Source organism: Dermacentor silvarum, unplaced genomic scaffold (genome assembly GCF_013339745.2).
Source record: "Dermacentor silvarum isolate Dsil-2018 unplaced genomic scaffold, BIME_Dsil_1.4 Seq1084, whole genome shotgun sequence".
Lineage (NCBI taxonomy): Eukaryota > Metazoa > Arthropoda > Arachnida > Ixodida > Ixodidae > Dermacentor > Dermacentor silvarum.
In genome coordinates, this window is record NW_023605546.1 from 1 (window position 1) to 13866 (window position 13866).

The window sequence follows — 13866 nt, forward strand, 5'->3', positions numbered from 1 at the left end:
CGGGCTGAGTGGCATTGCTGATGACTGCCTGCGTTCGTCTTCAAGGGCGCTATAACGTAAAATGATTCCAAACTGTTTTGATTCCAAACTCCTGACGTCAAATTTAGGTAACCACCGACGAAAGCATCGGGCGGTGACCCGCAGCGTTGTATGAACAACCCTATCAAACACTCTCCTCGTTTATAGGAGGTCACCGTTGTTTGCTTTCAGAGCCAATAACATTGTCTACACTCAGAGGTTTTTCTTATCTAATTGGCTGACAAGAGGCGAGGAGCACGCTCTAGTGGAGAGGGTTTTGATGGGGCCGAGCCAGGACAGTGAAAATAGATAAGCGCATGAAGAGGGTGGTGAGGGCTTCTCCGATTGGTGCGCTTCGCCTTACTTAGCTTGCGGTTGCTGGTCAAAAATCGCGGCGACGTGCAACGGAAGGATATGAATGCTGCTGAAACGGATCCTCAGCAAGGAAGAGTTGGCAGAGCGATGTCGTATGCATGCCGAAAGGGCTCGATAACGTTTTACTGCCACGCAAAAACGTTTATAATGCGCAAATAAATACATGCTCACCGGCAGGTGCGAGTAGCGAGGGCCTGAGTGATCGGCGGGCAGCCATCTTCTATTCCTTTCGGAACGGGGAAGTCTGTGGCTATTCAGAAATATTTTCTGTTTTGTTCGGCATATTAATGCATTTTTTTCGCATACACGTCACTTTGACGTGGTGTGTTTTCGTGGTTTTGTGAGGTCGCGTGACAGACAGGCGAAGTGGGCATAGCCAGAACACATTCGACCAATAGTAGAAGGCTAATGGTGAAAACGCGTAAAATCAGGCATAATTACTTTTCTTTTATGCGGTTTAATTATGCATAATCAGTGTGTAGACGTTATATCAGATGGGGAGCTATCGCGGTTTTCGTGACGTCGCGTCACAGATATTCGAAGTTGGGAGGGGCCCGAAAATGTTTTAACCAATCGTGGAGGCTGACTGCAGAAATTGGATTCAAAGCAGTTTGGACTCATTTTACGTTATAGCACCCCAGCGTAGGTCAGAGGAGCGGAAACAGGCGGGTACTGGAAAGTGGTTGGTAGCGTCTCAGAAATTTGCTCCTCTATGGCCTGTCGTAGCGTCGGAGCAAGCCCCTGCGCTGAGGCCGGGACGCAGGGAACAAGGGACAATTGCCGTGCCACTTTCTCTCGGACGAACTGCTGGATCTGCTGCCATAACATTGTGGTGTCAGTAGAAACGGCGCCTACAGTGAATGCTGACATGTCGGCCGGGTTAGAGCTCGGGAGTCGTGTAGAAATGCGCTGTTTCCGCAACTCGTCATAACTCTGACAGTACTGAACACGTCTTCGACAGTTTGGGGATTTTTGGCAATCAGCATTTGGAAAGCGTCGTCCTCGATCCCCTTCATGATGTGTTTGATTTTATCAGCTTCGGACATAGCAGGGTTGATGCGACGGCAGAGGTTAACAATACCCTCAATGTAGGAGGTGAAGTTTTCGCCGGATTGCTGGGCGCGACCGCGTAAGCGTTGTTCCGCGCGGAGCTTGCGAACAGCGGGACGGCCGAAGACTTCCGCGAAGTTCGTTTTAAAGGATGCCCAATTGGTAATATCAGCTTCGTGCTTGTGGAACCAAAGCTGTGCTACGCCCGCCAGGTAAAGGTTGACGTTGCTGAGCACTTACGCGCTCATACGAAGTGAGCCTGTCCTCGACGTCGTGCTATTCGGTGCCGTTGAAGATGACAGGGTCTCGCTGTCGTGGTACGCCGGAGTAGACAACCACCGGTGGTGCGGGAGCACATTGCTGGGGCACGTCGTCAGGCATTGCCGAGGCTGGGGGCAGAGTCCGGGTACGGAGTTCCAGGATGAAAGGGGAACTAGCACGCTTCACCAATTGATAGTACGCGTTTAATGGTTGATACGGTCGGCGTTGAAATGAATGCGCAGAAACAGGCAACGGCTAAACGGAGTGAGCGCGAGCACCAACAGCAAAGGTCTTATTCTTCGTCTGCTGCTGGCGCCCGTGTTTCTCAATATATATATATATATATATATATATATATATATATATATATATATATATATATCTGTGTGTGTGTGTTTGTGTAACCGTGAGCCGTTCCACTGGGGTAGAGATGAAAGACCAGCGAAGCTGTACTTTGGTGGGAATTCTGTATTTCGAATTATGACTATTAAGTTGTGATGCTGTAATTGGTTATTTGAACTATCAACAAAATGAGAAATGTATTTCATCCGGTGGTTTTCATTTATTTAGTGACCACAGGGACCATGGCCGTATTGTCGCTAGGGTACACCGCCATAGGTTGTACGTCAAAGGTTGACACGTTCTTCATAAACACGTCACCAACGCTACGCGCGTTCTGTGCAAACGCGGACAAAACGCTGCTCGTTGCTGGTGCTGCTACATCTCCAAGTTTATACAGCTCCTCAGAATCTTGAGAATGACAGCCCATAAACAAATGTCATGAAACAAAACACTGGCAGCGCCTGCCTTTTATGTTAAATCTTCTCAGACTGTGATTGAGTCACCAGTTCCCCTTGCGCCCGGTCGCAAGATACGCAGTTGGTGCTGCAGCTAAACGTCGACTCCCCTCCCTCCCTCCCGTCCCCCCACGGCCTTTCGCGCGACAGAAGAAGTCACGTCTAGGGAGCCTACATGCAAGCGCTGTTTTAGGGTGGTCACAGCCTTTGAAGGGGAACTTGCCGCCGCCAGCTAAATTGGTGGGTTCAATCTGGGGCACAAAATAGCGAAAGACCAGCTGACAGACCACATTTCCCGCCACCCTTAGTGACGTTAAATTAATTAACTTCTTTTAATAAACTTCGGCCTTAGCAGTCAGAGACAAATGGCGCGTCTGAGCGCCGTACATGGCACGTCTACGTTTTAGTTAAACAGACTAGCAAGGACAGTGTTTATTACGGCACACTTTGAAAAACACCCTTTAAATATTATGTACAACTGGAAGGCAACGACAATGCTTAATGCAGTTCACATTCTTGGCGTGAGATAATACTACCACGAGCACGCCATCGTGTCTTATAACTTGTTGCTTTATATGTGTCGCACGACATGCAATAGATAAGCAAGTTGGATGTGTTCAAATAAAAGGAAAAGACAACTAGTATATTAAAGATGTATGCAGGTTTCTTGTAGGCACTGGCGGAAACCTAAATTGAAGAAATTTAATATATACCGTGCCAACATGAGTACATCAAAGCATGACAAAAAAAGTTGCAGTGGCTTAGCTCGGCTATGCCAGGATATACGTAGCGTTAGCTAAGGTTCAGCTGATTATTCTTAGCTTTCCTGGTTGTCTCCTACGCTCAACCGCTAATTGCCAGGCAACTACTTCGGGATCCGATGAGTCAAGCTTCTCCGTTCTTCTGCGCTGTTGAGCAGCATTTGCGCTCTCCTTCTTCATGGCTATACCACACTGGCAAACGCCAGTCAGAAGCGCAGAGGCTCCAGCGCAGTGTCAGACGCCGACTGCACAGCGAGCGCGCGCCGGCACCAGTGCGTCTACCACGGCTACGACGTCACTCCTCTGGAATGCGCAGACCGGCGGCGGTGAGTCGCGCGTGGCGGCGGCAGAGTGCGCGAGAGGTGCCGGCTCCGGTGGCTCCGGTGCGCAAGCCGTGTGACATCACTGATCCTTGCGCATGCGCAGCACGGCTCTTGATTTGCCGCGCGAAACGGGCTTGGCTAGGCCAGTGTAGCTAACGCTACAAAAAGGCAGGAAGACTGGGGATCGAAATGCTTACCCACCAAATTTGGCGGTAAGTAGCGGTCAAGATTTTGGTGTTGTCACCACCCTAAAACAGCGCTTGCACGTAGGCTCCCTAGTCACGTGTTCTCCGCCGTGCGTTCGCTCTCTGTGAAAGCGCACGTCCCTCGCGCGCATTCAGTCGCACATACAGCATACGGCCATTGTGAGTTTTAGGGGCGAATCTCCTTAGGGTGTGGGTCTGTCCCTCCTCTGTAGTATGCAGTAGTAGTAGTAGTAGTAGTCGTCGTCGTAGTAGGTAGCCACGTCTACTGGTGCGTAAGACGCTGTGGCTTCTCCCCCTTACTAGAGAGTACTGCACGTTTCTAACGCGTTTGTGCTAGCGTCCCCTTAAGCGGGAGATGGTGCAATTATAATGAAGGGCGCTGTTATAAAATAGGAATGACGTCACATATGGCGCGTGTAATTGGTGGAAGTCAATCGTTCGATTTAGTGCGGCGAGACTGGGCGAATTACACGGAAGATTCACGGTTTACCGATGATTCCCTCCGGAGCTTCGCCCACTCATCATCATTCACCCCGTGGATATGCGGTGTTTTTTTTTTTCCACACGCGAACACAACCATCGGAGACTGAGCGCTTAACAGCTTCGCTGTAATATATGAGTGTGTGTGTGGGGGGGGTGCCTGTTCTGCGAATATTTGCGCACCACTGTGACGCAAACCTTAAAACACCACAGTAAGTGTTACGATTACTTGCCGCTGATATGGGACCACGGCGGGGATGCCGTGGCTATCATACATGTAGAAGTAATTGTAGATTTCACCCAATACGTATTTCAAGGGAATTCTGATAATAAAGTGAACTGATTATGCATATGTTCGGTACATGGTGCTTCACTGCTTTATTTACGCTGCTGCTTCATTCGCTGTGCATCCAGACGACTTATTTGAGTTTTGACTTATGGTAATTGAGTAACTCCTTGACTCTGACAAACGTGCTGCGAGGAACAGGCAAATTCTGAAACTCGGAATTCGTGTGGGGGCCCCCCGTAATCCGAATTCGCAGAAAATAAAAGTTATTTGATCATTATTTCTGCATAATTTATGCTCACTTAGACAAAAAGCGAGTTTTGGAGTAGTTAAAACTAAAGCAGTAGTTTGGGGTAGTAAAGGAAGAGCTTGTTGTGCGGGATTTGCTGTGCAAGCGAGGCAAAGTTAAGCCTTGTTGTTTTGGCTTGTGACTTAGAAGGCTTATTTCTTTGTCGGCGTTGTTTCGTTTTGTAGTACGATAGTCTTCTCTATGTTAACCTCATGTCGTGACGTTCAGGTTTTGGTGCGGAAGAAAAGCGCGCACGAAAATGGCCGAGCTAAGGCGCAAGAACTGAGGTCAAGAGAGAGTCACTCTTTTGCACGAAAGGGAATGCGCTGAGTGAAATGGCAAAGTATTGGACAACTACAGGATGTAAGGTTTGTATGTGAATTCCCCATGTAAACTGCAGAATACAGTTATCAACTAATTAAATGAACAAGCATGCTGTTAGGAAGATGAACAAACGTGAGCAAATCTCGACACATGACCACGGGTATTCGGTGTTGCAATGCTGGCGTGACGAAGGGCGCCGGCAGTGGGGTGCCAAAGATTTGTGTTACCTTGCGCTTCACCGCGTCTGCGGAACATGAGATTAGACGACCTCAAGCTATACGCACGCCGAAAGAGTTTGCTCATAAATCTACGGGCCATCTTGGCTAGCATTTAGCCCTCCGACCTGACGCAAGTTACCTCCAAAATACGACGCGTGGGTCGCTTATGTGCTCAGCCGCGCGGACAGCCATGCGCCGCCACAGAAGGGTTGGATGTGCCGCGTGTTGTCCTTTCCTAGCGCTCATTAGATGGTGCGCATTAGGCTATCACTCTAAAGTCCCTATATAGTAAAAGTACCGCCATCTACGGGAAGAAGAAGAAGAAGCCGACCAGTGCGGACGTGGAAATTTCGGCTCCCGCTTCTGCACACGTTTTCGGACTGATTTTTGTGATTCCTAGCAGCGAAATGTGCACTATTCGACGCAGTTTCTTCTAAGGAACACGCCGATGTCTGATGTTTGCCCGTCAGTGTAATCTTTTTCAACTTTCGAGACGTGTTAGTTCGGACTACGCCGCGGCTCGGCTAGCCCTACCCGACTAGGCCTATCGTCGGCGGTGAGGAGCAAGCAGACCCAGGCCTCGCTCGTACGTGTGTGCGGTAGCATGCCCGCTATGGAGACAGTCGTGGACGGAAAGTTAATCTCTCGATAAGAAGCGAATCGCCCGGGCTGGACGACGGCCATGGGCAGAAGCAAGAAGGCCAAACCAGGACCGACCGTTCCGGACCGAGGCAACGAGGAACAAGCAGATGGTGATGATGATTATTGTGGTTTATTGGCGCAAGGGCCAGATGTGGCCAAAGAGCGCCAAGACGATGGTAGTGGTTTGATAGTGGTACATGAATAGTGAACTATATGAACACTACATGTGACATGGCTGTAAAGGGGCCTAAAAACAGTCGCTGTAAAGTGCGTAAAATATATACGTAATAAGATTATGGCAATGACTGATTATGTGTACTATGGACATGAACAATGCATTGCGAAGGAATGATACGACTTCCAAAATAATAAAAATGCTAGACTTGGCCAGAAGCACAAGTGCCTAAACAGAGCCCTTGAAACACAAGGACCTGGAGGTATGTGCTATAAAAAGAAAAGAACTATCACAGCAACATCCTCTGGAGAGAGGATGTGCTATGAACTTATTGGGCTAATAACATGTAGCACAACATCTTTCAAGAATGCGAGGACTGCATTGGTGCTAAAAAGCGGTTCTTTACCGAGAAACATAGCGGGATGGAGAGGGACACAATAGCGATATGCTAGCGGAAAATGTTTCTTTCTTTCTCTTTCGGCTTCCCGACACTCCAAGAGGACGTGGAGGACGGTGAGCCTCTCGCCACATCTACCACAGGTAGGAGGATCATTACCATTCAATAGAAAATTGTGAGTACCATATGTGTCTCCTATTCTGAGACGACAGAATAGGACATCAGTTCGTCGTGTTTTAGTTGTACAGGGCCAGAACCCTACCTGTGGCTTACAAGTGCAGCTTATGATTTGCTTCGGCGTCCCACAAGCGTTGCCAGTGGCTTCGCAGTTTGTTTCGTAGGAAAGGCTTCAGATCTGTGGAGGGAATAGTAGCGGCAGGATTAATAGCTTGCGATGTAGTTGATGTGGCCAAATGGTCTGCTAGCACATTGCCCTCGATGCCTCTATGACCAGGCACCCAGCATATTAATACATGTATTTGAGATTGGTAAATGTCACACAAGAGTGAGTAAAGCTCAAGAAAATAGGATTCTTATGCTTTTGTAAAGATGTTAGCACTTTTACAAGACTCAACGAGTCTGTGAATATTATTGCCTTTTGTAGTTTCAATTTGTCTATATGTTTCACTGCAGAAAGTACTGCGTAGGCTTCTGCTGTGGAGATACTTGTTAGGGGGTTCAATACGTCAGGTTTAGAAAAAGAGGGGCCAACAGCCGCATAAGATACGCCAGCATGGGACTTGGATGCGTCGGTGTAGAATTCCGAGCACGAGTACTTCGATTGAAGTTCGCGGAAATGCATTGCAATTTCGAGCTCGGGTGCGTGCTTTGTGACCTTTACAAAGGATAGATCACACTCTATCACCTGCCACTCCCAGGGCGGTGACATCTTAGCTGGAGGCATTAGGCTATGTTCAAGAAGTGGGACATCCATCTCTTCGCTGAGTTCTCTTACACGCAGTGAGAAAGGCCGCCTCACAGAGGGTCGATCACAGAGGGTGAAAAGCGTTGCACACTTCAACTCATTAATGGTTACAGGAGAAGGATGTTCCCAATCGGAGTGAACTTTGAGAAAATAGGTGAAGCTGATGTATGTTCTCTGGAGATTGAGTGACCACTCATTGGATTCTACGTATAAGCTTTCGACGGGGCTTGTTCTGAATGCGCCAGTGGCCAGGCGGATGCCTAGGTGGTGGACAGGATCTAGCATTTTTAGCGCGCTCGGGGCGGCAGAGTGATATACTACGGCGCCATAGTCCAATCGTGACCGAATGAGGCTCTTGTAAAGATTCATTAGACACTTCCTGTCGCTGCCCCAAGATGTGCGAGATAAAAGTTTCAGTAAGTTCATTGTTTTCAGGCATTTCGCCTTGAGATGTTTTATGTGGTGGGTGGAAGTAAGCTTAGAGTCAAGTATGATGCCTAAAAACTTGTGTTCTTTGTTAATAGGTATTTGTCCATACATTTCGATAGTAGGATCTGCAACGAGACCGCTCTTCCTAGTGAAAAGAACAGAAGAACCTTTGTGGGGGTTTACTTTGAACCCGTTTTCGTCTGCCCACTTAGACACTTTGTTCAACCCCTGCTGTACTTGTCTCTCGCAAACTGCGAGGTTACAGGACTTGAACCCTATTTGTATATCGTCCACATAGATGGAATAAAAAATAGCGGGTGGTAACGAAGCACGGATCGTGTTCATTTTAACGATAAAGAGTGTGCTGCTGAGCACACCTCCCTGGGGTACACCAGTTTTCTGCACAAAAGGCCGTGATAACACATTGCCAACTCGCACACGGAATGTGCGATTCAGCAGATAACTCTCAATCACATTTAACATATTACCACGTATACCAAAGTGGGAGAAGTCTCTCAGTATACCAAACCGCCATGTGGTGTCGTAGGCCTTTTCCATGTCTAGAAATACAGACAGAAAGAACTGTTTGTGAATAAAAGCTTCGCGTATCTGCGCCTCAATACGTATCAAATGATCAGTGGTGGATCGACCCTCGCGAAAACCGCACTGGTATGGGTCCAGCAGTTTGTGTGATTCTAGGAAATGTAGTAGGCGGCGGTTTATCATTTTTTCGAAGACTTTGCAGAGACAGCTAGTTAGTGCTATAGGCCGGTAACTCGAAACAGACGATGGATCCTTGCCCTGTTTCAGGATAGTAATTATAATGGCCTCTTTCCAGGCAGATGGTATCTCGCCGGAAGACCATACAGCGTTGTAGAGGGAAAGGAGGGTTTTCTGTGTTTCATGGGGAAGGTGCTTCAGCATTTCATATACGACACGGTCAGCACCTGGTGCAGAATTATTGCAGCAGTTTAGTGATGCCTGTATCTCAGCTAATCTTAATGGTTCGTTATATGCCTCGTGTTTTTTGCATTTTCGTTCCAGCTTCTGTCCTTCTATTCTGACTTTGTATCGTTTAAATGTTTCCGAGTAGTGCGATGAGCTGGACACATGTTCAAAATGTGTGCCCAGGAAGTTCGCTTGGTCTTCCAAGCTGTCGCCCTGTGTGCTTACCAAAGGGAGTGAATATGTTTGTCGTCCTCTTACCTTATTTACCCTGTTCCAGACTTTGGATTCATCTGTATACGAGTTTATACCTGATAAAAACTTCTGCCAGCTCTCTCTTCTGGCCGGTCGGCGCGTTCTCCTGCCTTGGGACTTTACCTTCTTAAAATTGACAAGATTCTCCGCAGTTGGATACTCACGTAGCAGCCCCCACGCTTTGTTCTGTTTCCTACGAGCGCTCCTACATTCGTCGTTCCACCATGGGACACGGCGTTTGCATGCCACATAGTCATTTGGGATATGCATTTAGAAGCGGCATCAATTATGAAGGTAGTGAAATACTCCACAGCAGCATCAATTCCTAACAAAGACATGTCAGCCCAGGAGATACTACTAGTAAGAGTTCGAAATTTCTCCCAATCGGCTGTATCAACCTTCCATCGATGGGCTTGTGGTGAGCACTCATTTTCCTTGGTTGTTCTCAGTAGTATTGGGAAGTGATCGCTCCCGTAAGGATTTTTGGTAACTTCCCATTTAAGTTCAGAAAATAGACACGCGGAAGCTATGCTCAGATCAATAGAAGAAAATGTTCTGTTTGCAATACAGTAAAATGTAGGTTCCTTTTTATTCAGGAGGCACGCACCAGACTAGAAAAGAAATTGTTCAGCAAGACGACCTCGCGCATCGATACGAGAGTCGCCCCACAGACTGCTGTGCGCATTGAAATCGCCAAGAACAAGATAAGGTTCTGGCAATTCGTTTATAAAGGACTGAAATTCATGTTTGTGTAAGTGGTAATGTGGGGTATGTAAAGCGAGCAAATGGTGATGAGTTTGTTTAGAAGAACAAGTCGAACTGCCACTGCTTCAAGGGGCGTTTGTAGCTGCAAACGTTGGCATGCTATGCTTTTGTGTATTATGATGGCAACACCGCCTGATGATGCGAGAGCATCATAGCGATCTTTACGAAACGTAACATACTGCCGGAGAAAGTTTGTATGTTTTGATTTTAAGTGTGTTTCCTGTACACACAGCACTTTTGGATTATGTTGGTAAAGGAGTTCTTGGATATCGTCTTGGTTCCTAAGAAGGCCTCTGACGTTCCACTGCATAATTTGCGTGTCCATAGTGAAGGTAAATTGGTGCTGTGTGTACGAAGAAGAACGTGTTTTAGCCTACAGAGCCCCTGTAATTTTGGTTCTGTCTTTTCTAGAGCGGTCCAAAGAATTTGGCCGCTCTTTAGGTGCTGACAGCACCACCTTGCTTGGAGTAGTGTCCATAGCCTCTTCCGAAGCGCTGGACACCCGCTCTAACGAGCGATGTGTACGTCGTGTAGCCTTGGCCTCGAGGGACGAAGGCTGTGGCCTTCCCAGACCGGAGACCGATGGGTCCTCCTTAGCCTCTGAGCTGCGATGGCTGCTGCCAGCGCTAGTGGAGGCCTCTGGTGTGGCCGATTTCGATGATGATGATGATGTGTGGTGTTTTATGGCGCAAGGGCCAGTTCTGGCCAAAGAGCGCCATGCCAGTGTTTGTGAGTATGCAGTGGAGCGATGAATTCTGAGAAGTAGATGAAGTGTGGCTGTAAAGGGGCCTAAAAATAATCGCTGTAAAACGCGTAAAATATACATGCACTAAAATCATGGCAATGACTAATGAGGTGTACTATGAAATGAAGAATGCATTGAGAAAGAATGACACTGGTATTTAAAATATTTAAGATGTAGTAATTGGAAAGAAGCACTACTGCCTAAACAGAGCCCTTGAACCACAAGGGCCTGGAGGCATGTGCTTATACAAAACTACTATCACAGAAGCATCCTCTGGAGGGAGGATGCGCTATGAATTTATTGGGCTTATAACATGCAGTACCACGTCGTTTAACAAAGCGAGGACTGCTTTGGTGCTAAACAGCGGTTCCTCACCAAGAACATATTGGGATGCAGAGGGACATGATAGCGGTAAGCTAAAGGGAAATGTTTTTTTTCTATCTGCTTCGGCATCCCGACACTCCAGGAGAACATGGAGGACGGTTAGCCTCTCACCACATCTACCACAGGATGGTGGTTCATCCCCAGTCAACAAAAAACTATGGGTGCCAAATGTATGTCCTATTCTGAGACGACAGAACAGGACATCAGTTCGCCGTCTTCTCGTTGCGGAGGGCCAGAAACCTAACTGTGGCTTAATCAAGTGAAGCTTATTATTTGTTTCTGCATCCCACAGACGTTGCCAATGGCTTCGCAATTTATTACGCAAGAAATGTTTCAAATCTGTTGCAGAAACAGCAGCTGTAGAATTAGTAGCGTGCGATGTTATTGACGTAGCCATTCGGTCAGCTAGCACATTACCCTCAATGCTTCTATGGCCAGACACCAGCATATAATGATATGCTGGTTAGATACATGCGCTCTACGCAGTACGGAATAGAGCTCAATGAGTATAGAATTGTTCTGCTTACAGGGTGACTTTAAAGCGTTTACGACACTTAGGGAGTCTGTAAATATGATTGATTTTTGAATTTTAGATTTCCTTATATGCCTCACAGCTGACAATAGTGCATAGGCCTCAGCCGTAAAGATACTTGCTTCAGGGTGGAGTACACCGGATTCCGACAAGGATGGGCCGACGGCTGCATAGGACACCCCGTCACGTGACTTAGAAGCGCCTGTATAAAACTCTGTGCATGTGTACTTGGACTGGAGTTCAAGGAAATGCATTTTGATATGTGCCTCTGGTGCGTGCTTGGTGACCTCTACGAATAATGTGTCACACTCTATGAGCTGCCACTGCCACGGCGGTAACAGGTTTCGCTGGAGCCATAAGACAGCGTTCAAGCAACGGAACACCCATTTCCTCACTAAGATTCCTCACACGCAAAGAGAACGGTTTTCTCGATGCCGGTCGATTTTCGAAGAGTGTGGCAGTGGTCATGTCGTTTATGGTTGAATAAGAGGGATGTTCAATGTTCGCGTGTACTCTAAGAAAATATGTAAAACTACTATATGAACGCTGCAGACTGAAGTGACCACTGATTCGACTCTACGTAGAGGCTCTGGATCCGGACTTGTTCGGAAAGCACCGGTCGCGAGGCGGATGCCCAGATGGTGAACGGGGTCTAGAATTTTTAATGCACTTGACGTTGCGAATTATAAATTATAGCTCCGTAATCAAGGCGTGAGCGGACAAGACTGTTGTACAAGTTAAGGAGGAATTTTCGGTCACTACCCCATGTTTTGCGCGACAACAATTTTAAAAGGTTCATCGTCTTCAGACACCTTGCCTTCAAATATTTAAGATGGGGGATAAAGGAAGCTTCGAGTCTAGAATTATCCCAGGAATTTATGCTCACTGCTCACGGATAGTTCCTCTTGATTAATCGTGAGATTGGCACTGGTGTCATGCCTCTTTTGTTTGAGAAAAGTATGCACGTACTTTTCTTTGCATTTATTTTAAATCCATTTACATCAGCCCATTTAGACAGTTTGTTTAATCCAAGCTGTACCTGTCGTTCGCAGATAGCAATGTTGCATGATTTGAAACCTATCTGTACATCATCAACATACACAGAATAAAACATGCTGCGTGGAATAACTGTATACAGGGAGTTCATTTTTACAATAAAGAGTGTGCAACTAAGCACGCCCCCTTGTGGCACACCAGCCTCCTGGGTGAATGTTCTAGATAAAACATTGCCCACTCTTACGCGAAACGTGCGGTTAGACAAGTAGCTTTCGACTGTGTTTAACATATTACCGCGGACCCCCATCGCACAAAGATCTCGCAGAATTCCGAAGCGCCATGTCGTATCGTACGCTTTCTCTAAATCTATAAATACAGAAAGTAAAAACTGTTTATGAATAAACGCATCTCTGATGTTTGCCTCGATGCGAACAAGGTGGTCTATTGTCGACCTACCTTCTCGGAAGCCACACTGGAAGGGGTCTAGTGTTTCGTTATTTTCTAGGAAACTGATTAAACGCCGGTTTATCATTTTCTCATACAGCTTGCACAGGCAGCTTGTTAGAGCTATTGGCCTGTAGCTGCTGGCTAAGGACGGGTCTTTGCCTTGTTTAAGTATCGGGATGACTATGGCTTCTTTCCATGAGGACGGGATACACCCAGCCGCCCACATGGCATTAAAAAGAGACAGGAGTGTTTTCAGTGTTTCAGGGTGTAGGTATCTAACCATTTCATACATAATACGATCGCCACCTGGCGCCGAATTGTTGCAACATGTGAGAGATGCTTTAAGTTCGGCTAAGGTAAATGGTCGATTGTAAGCCTCACTCGAAGAACCTTTGCGGTTAAGGGGCTGCCGTTCTTCGCGTTCTTTGAACTTCAGGAAAGTTTCTGTATAGTGCGATTCACTTGATACATATTCAAAGTGTTCACCTAGACAATCCGCCTGGTCTTCCAGGCTATCACCTTGGCTACTTACTAAGGGTAGGGGATGTGACTCCCGGCCTATTAGTTTATTTACCCTATTCCAGACTTTCGTTTCATCGGCTGTACGAATTTATGCTGGAGATGTACTTTTCCCAACTCTCTCTTTTAGCAGGTCTGCGCGTTCTCCTGCCCTGCGACTTTGCTTGCTTAAAATGTATCAGGTTTTCAGCTGTTGGGGAGTTGCGAAGCAATCCCCAGGCTTTGTTTTGCTTTTTACGTGCTTTTTGGCATTCCTCGTTCCACCATGGCAGGCGACGCTTATTAGCCAGTCCATTAGATTGTTGTATGCACCTTTCAGCAG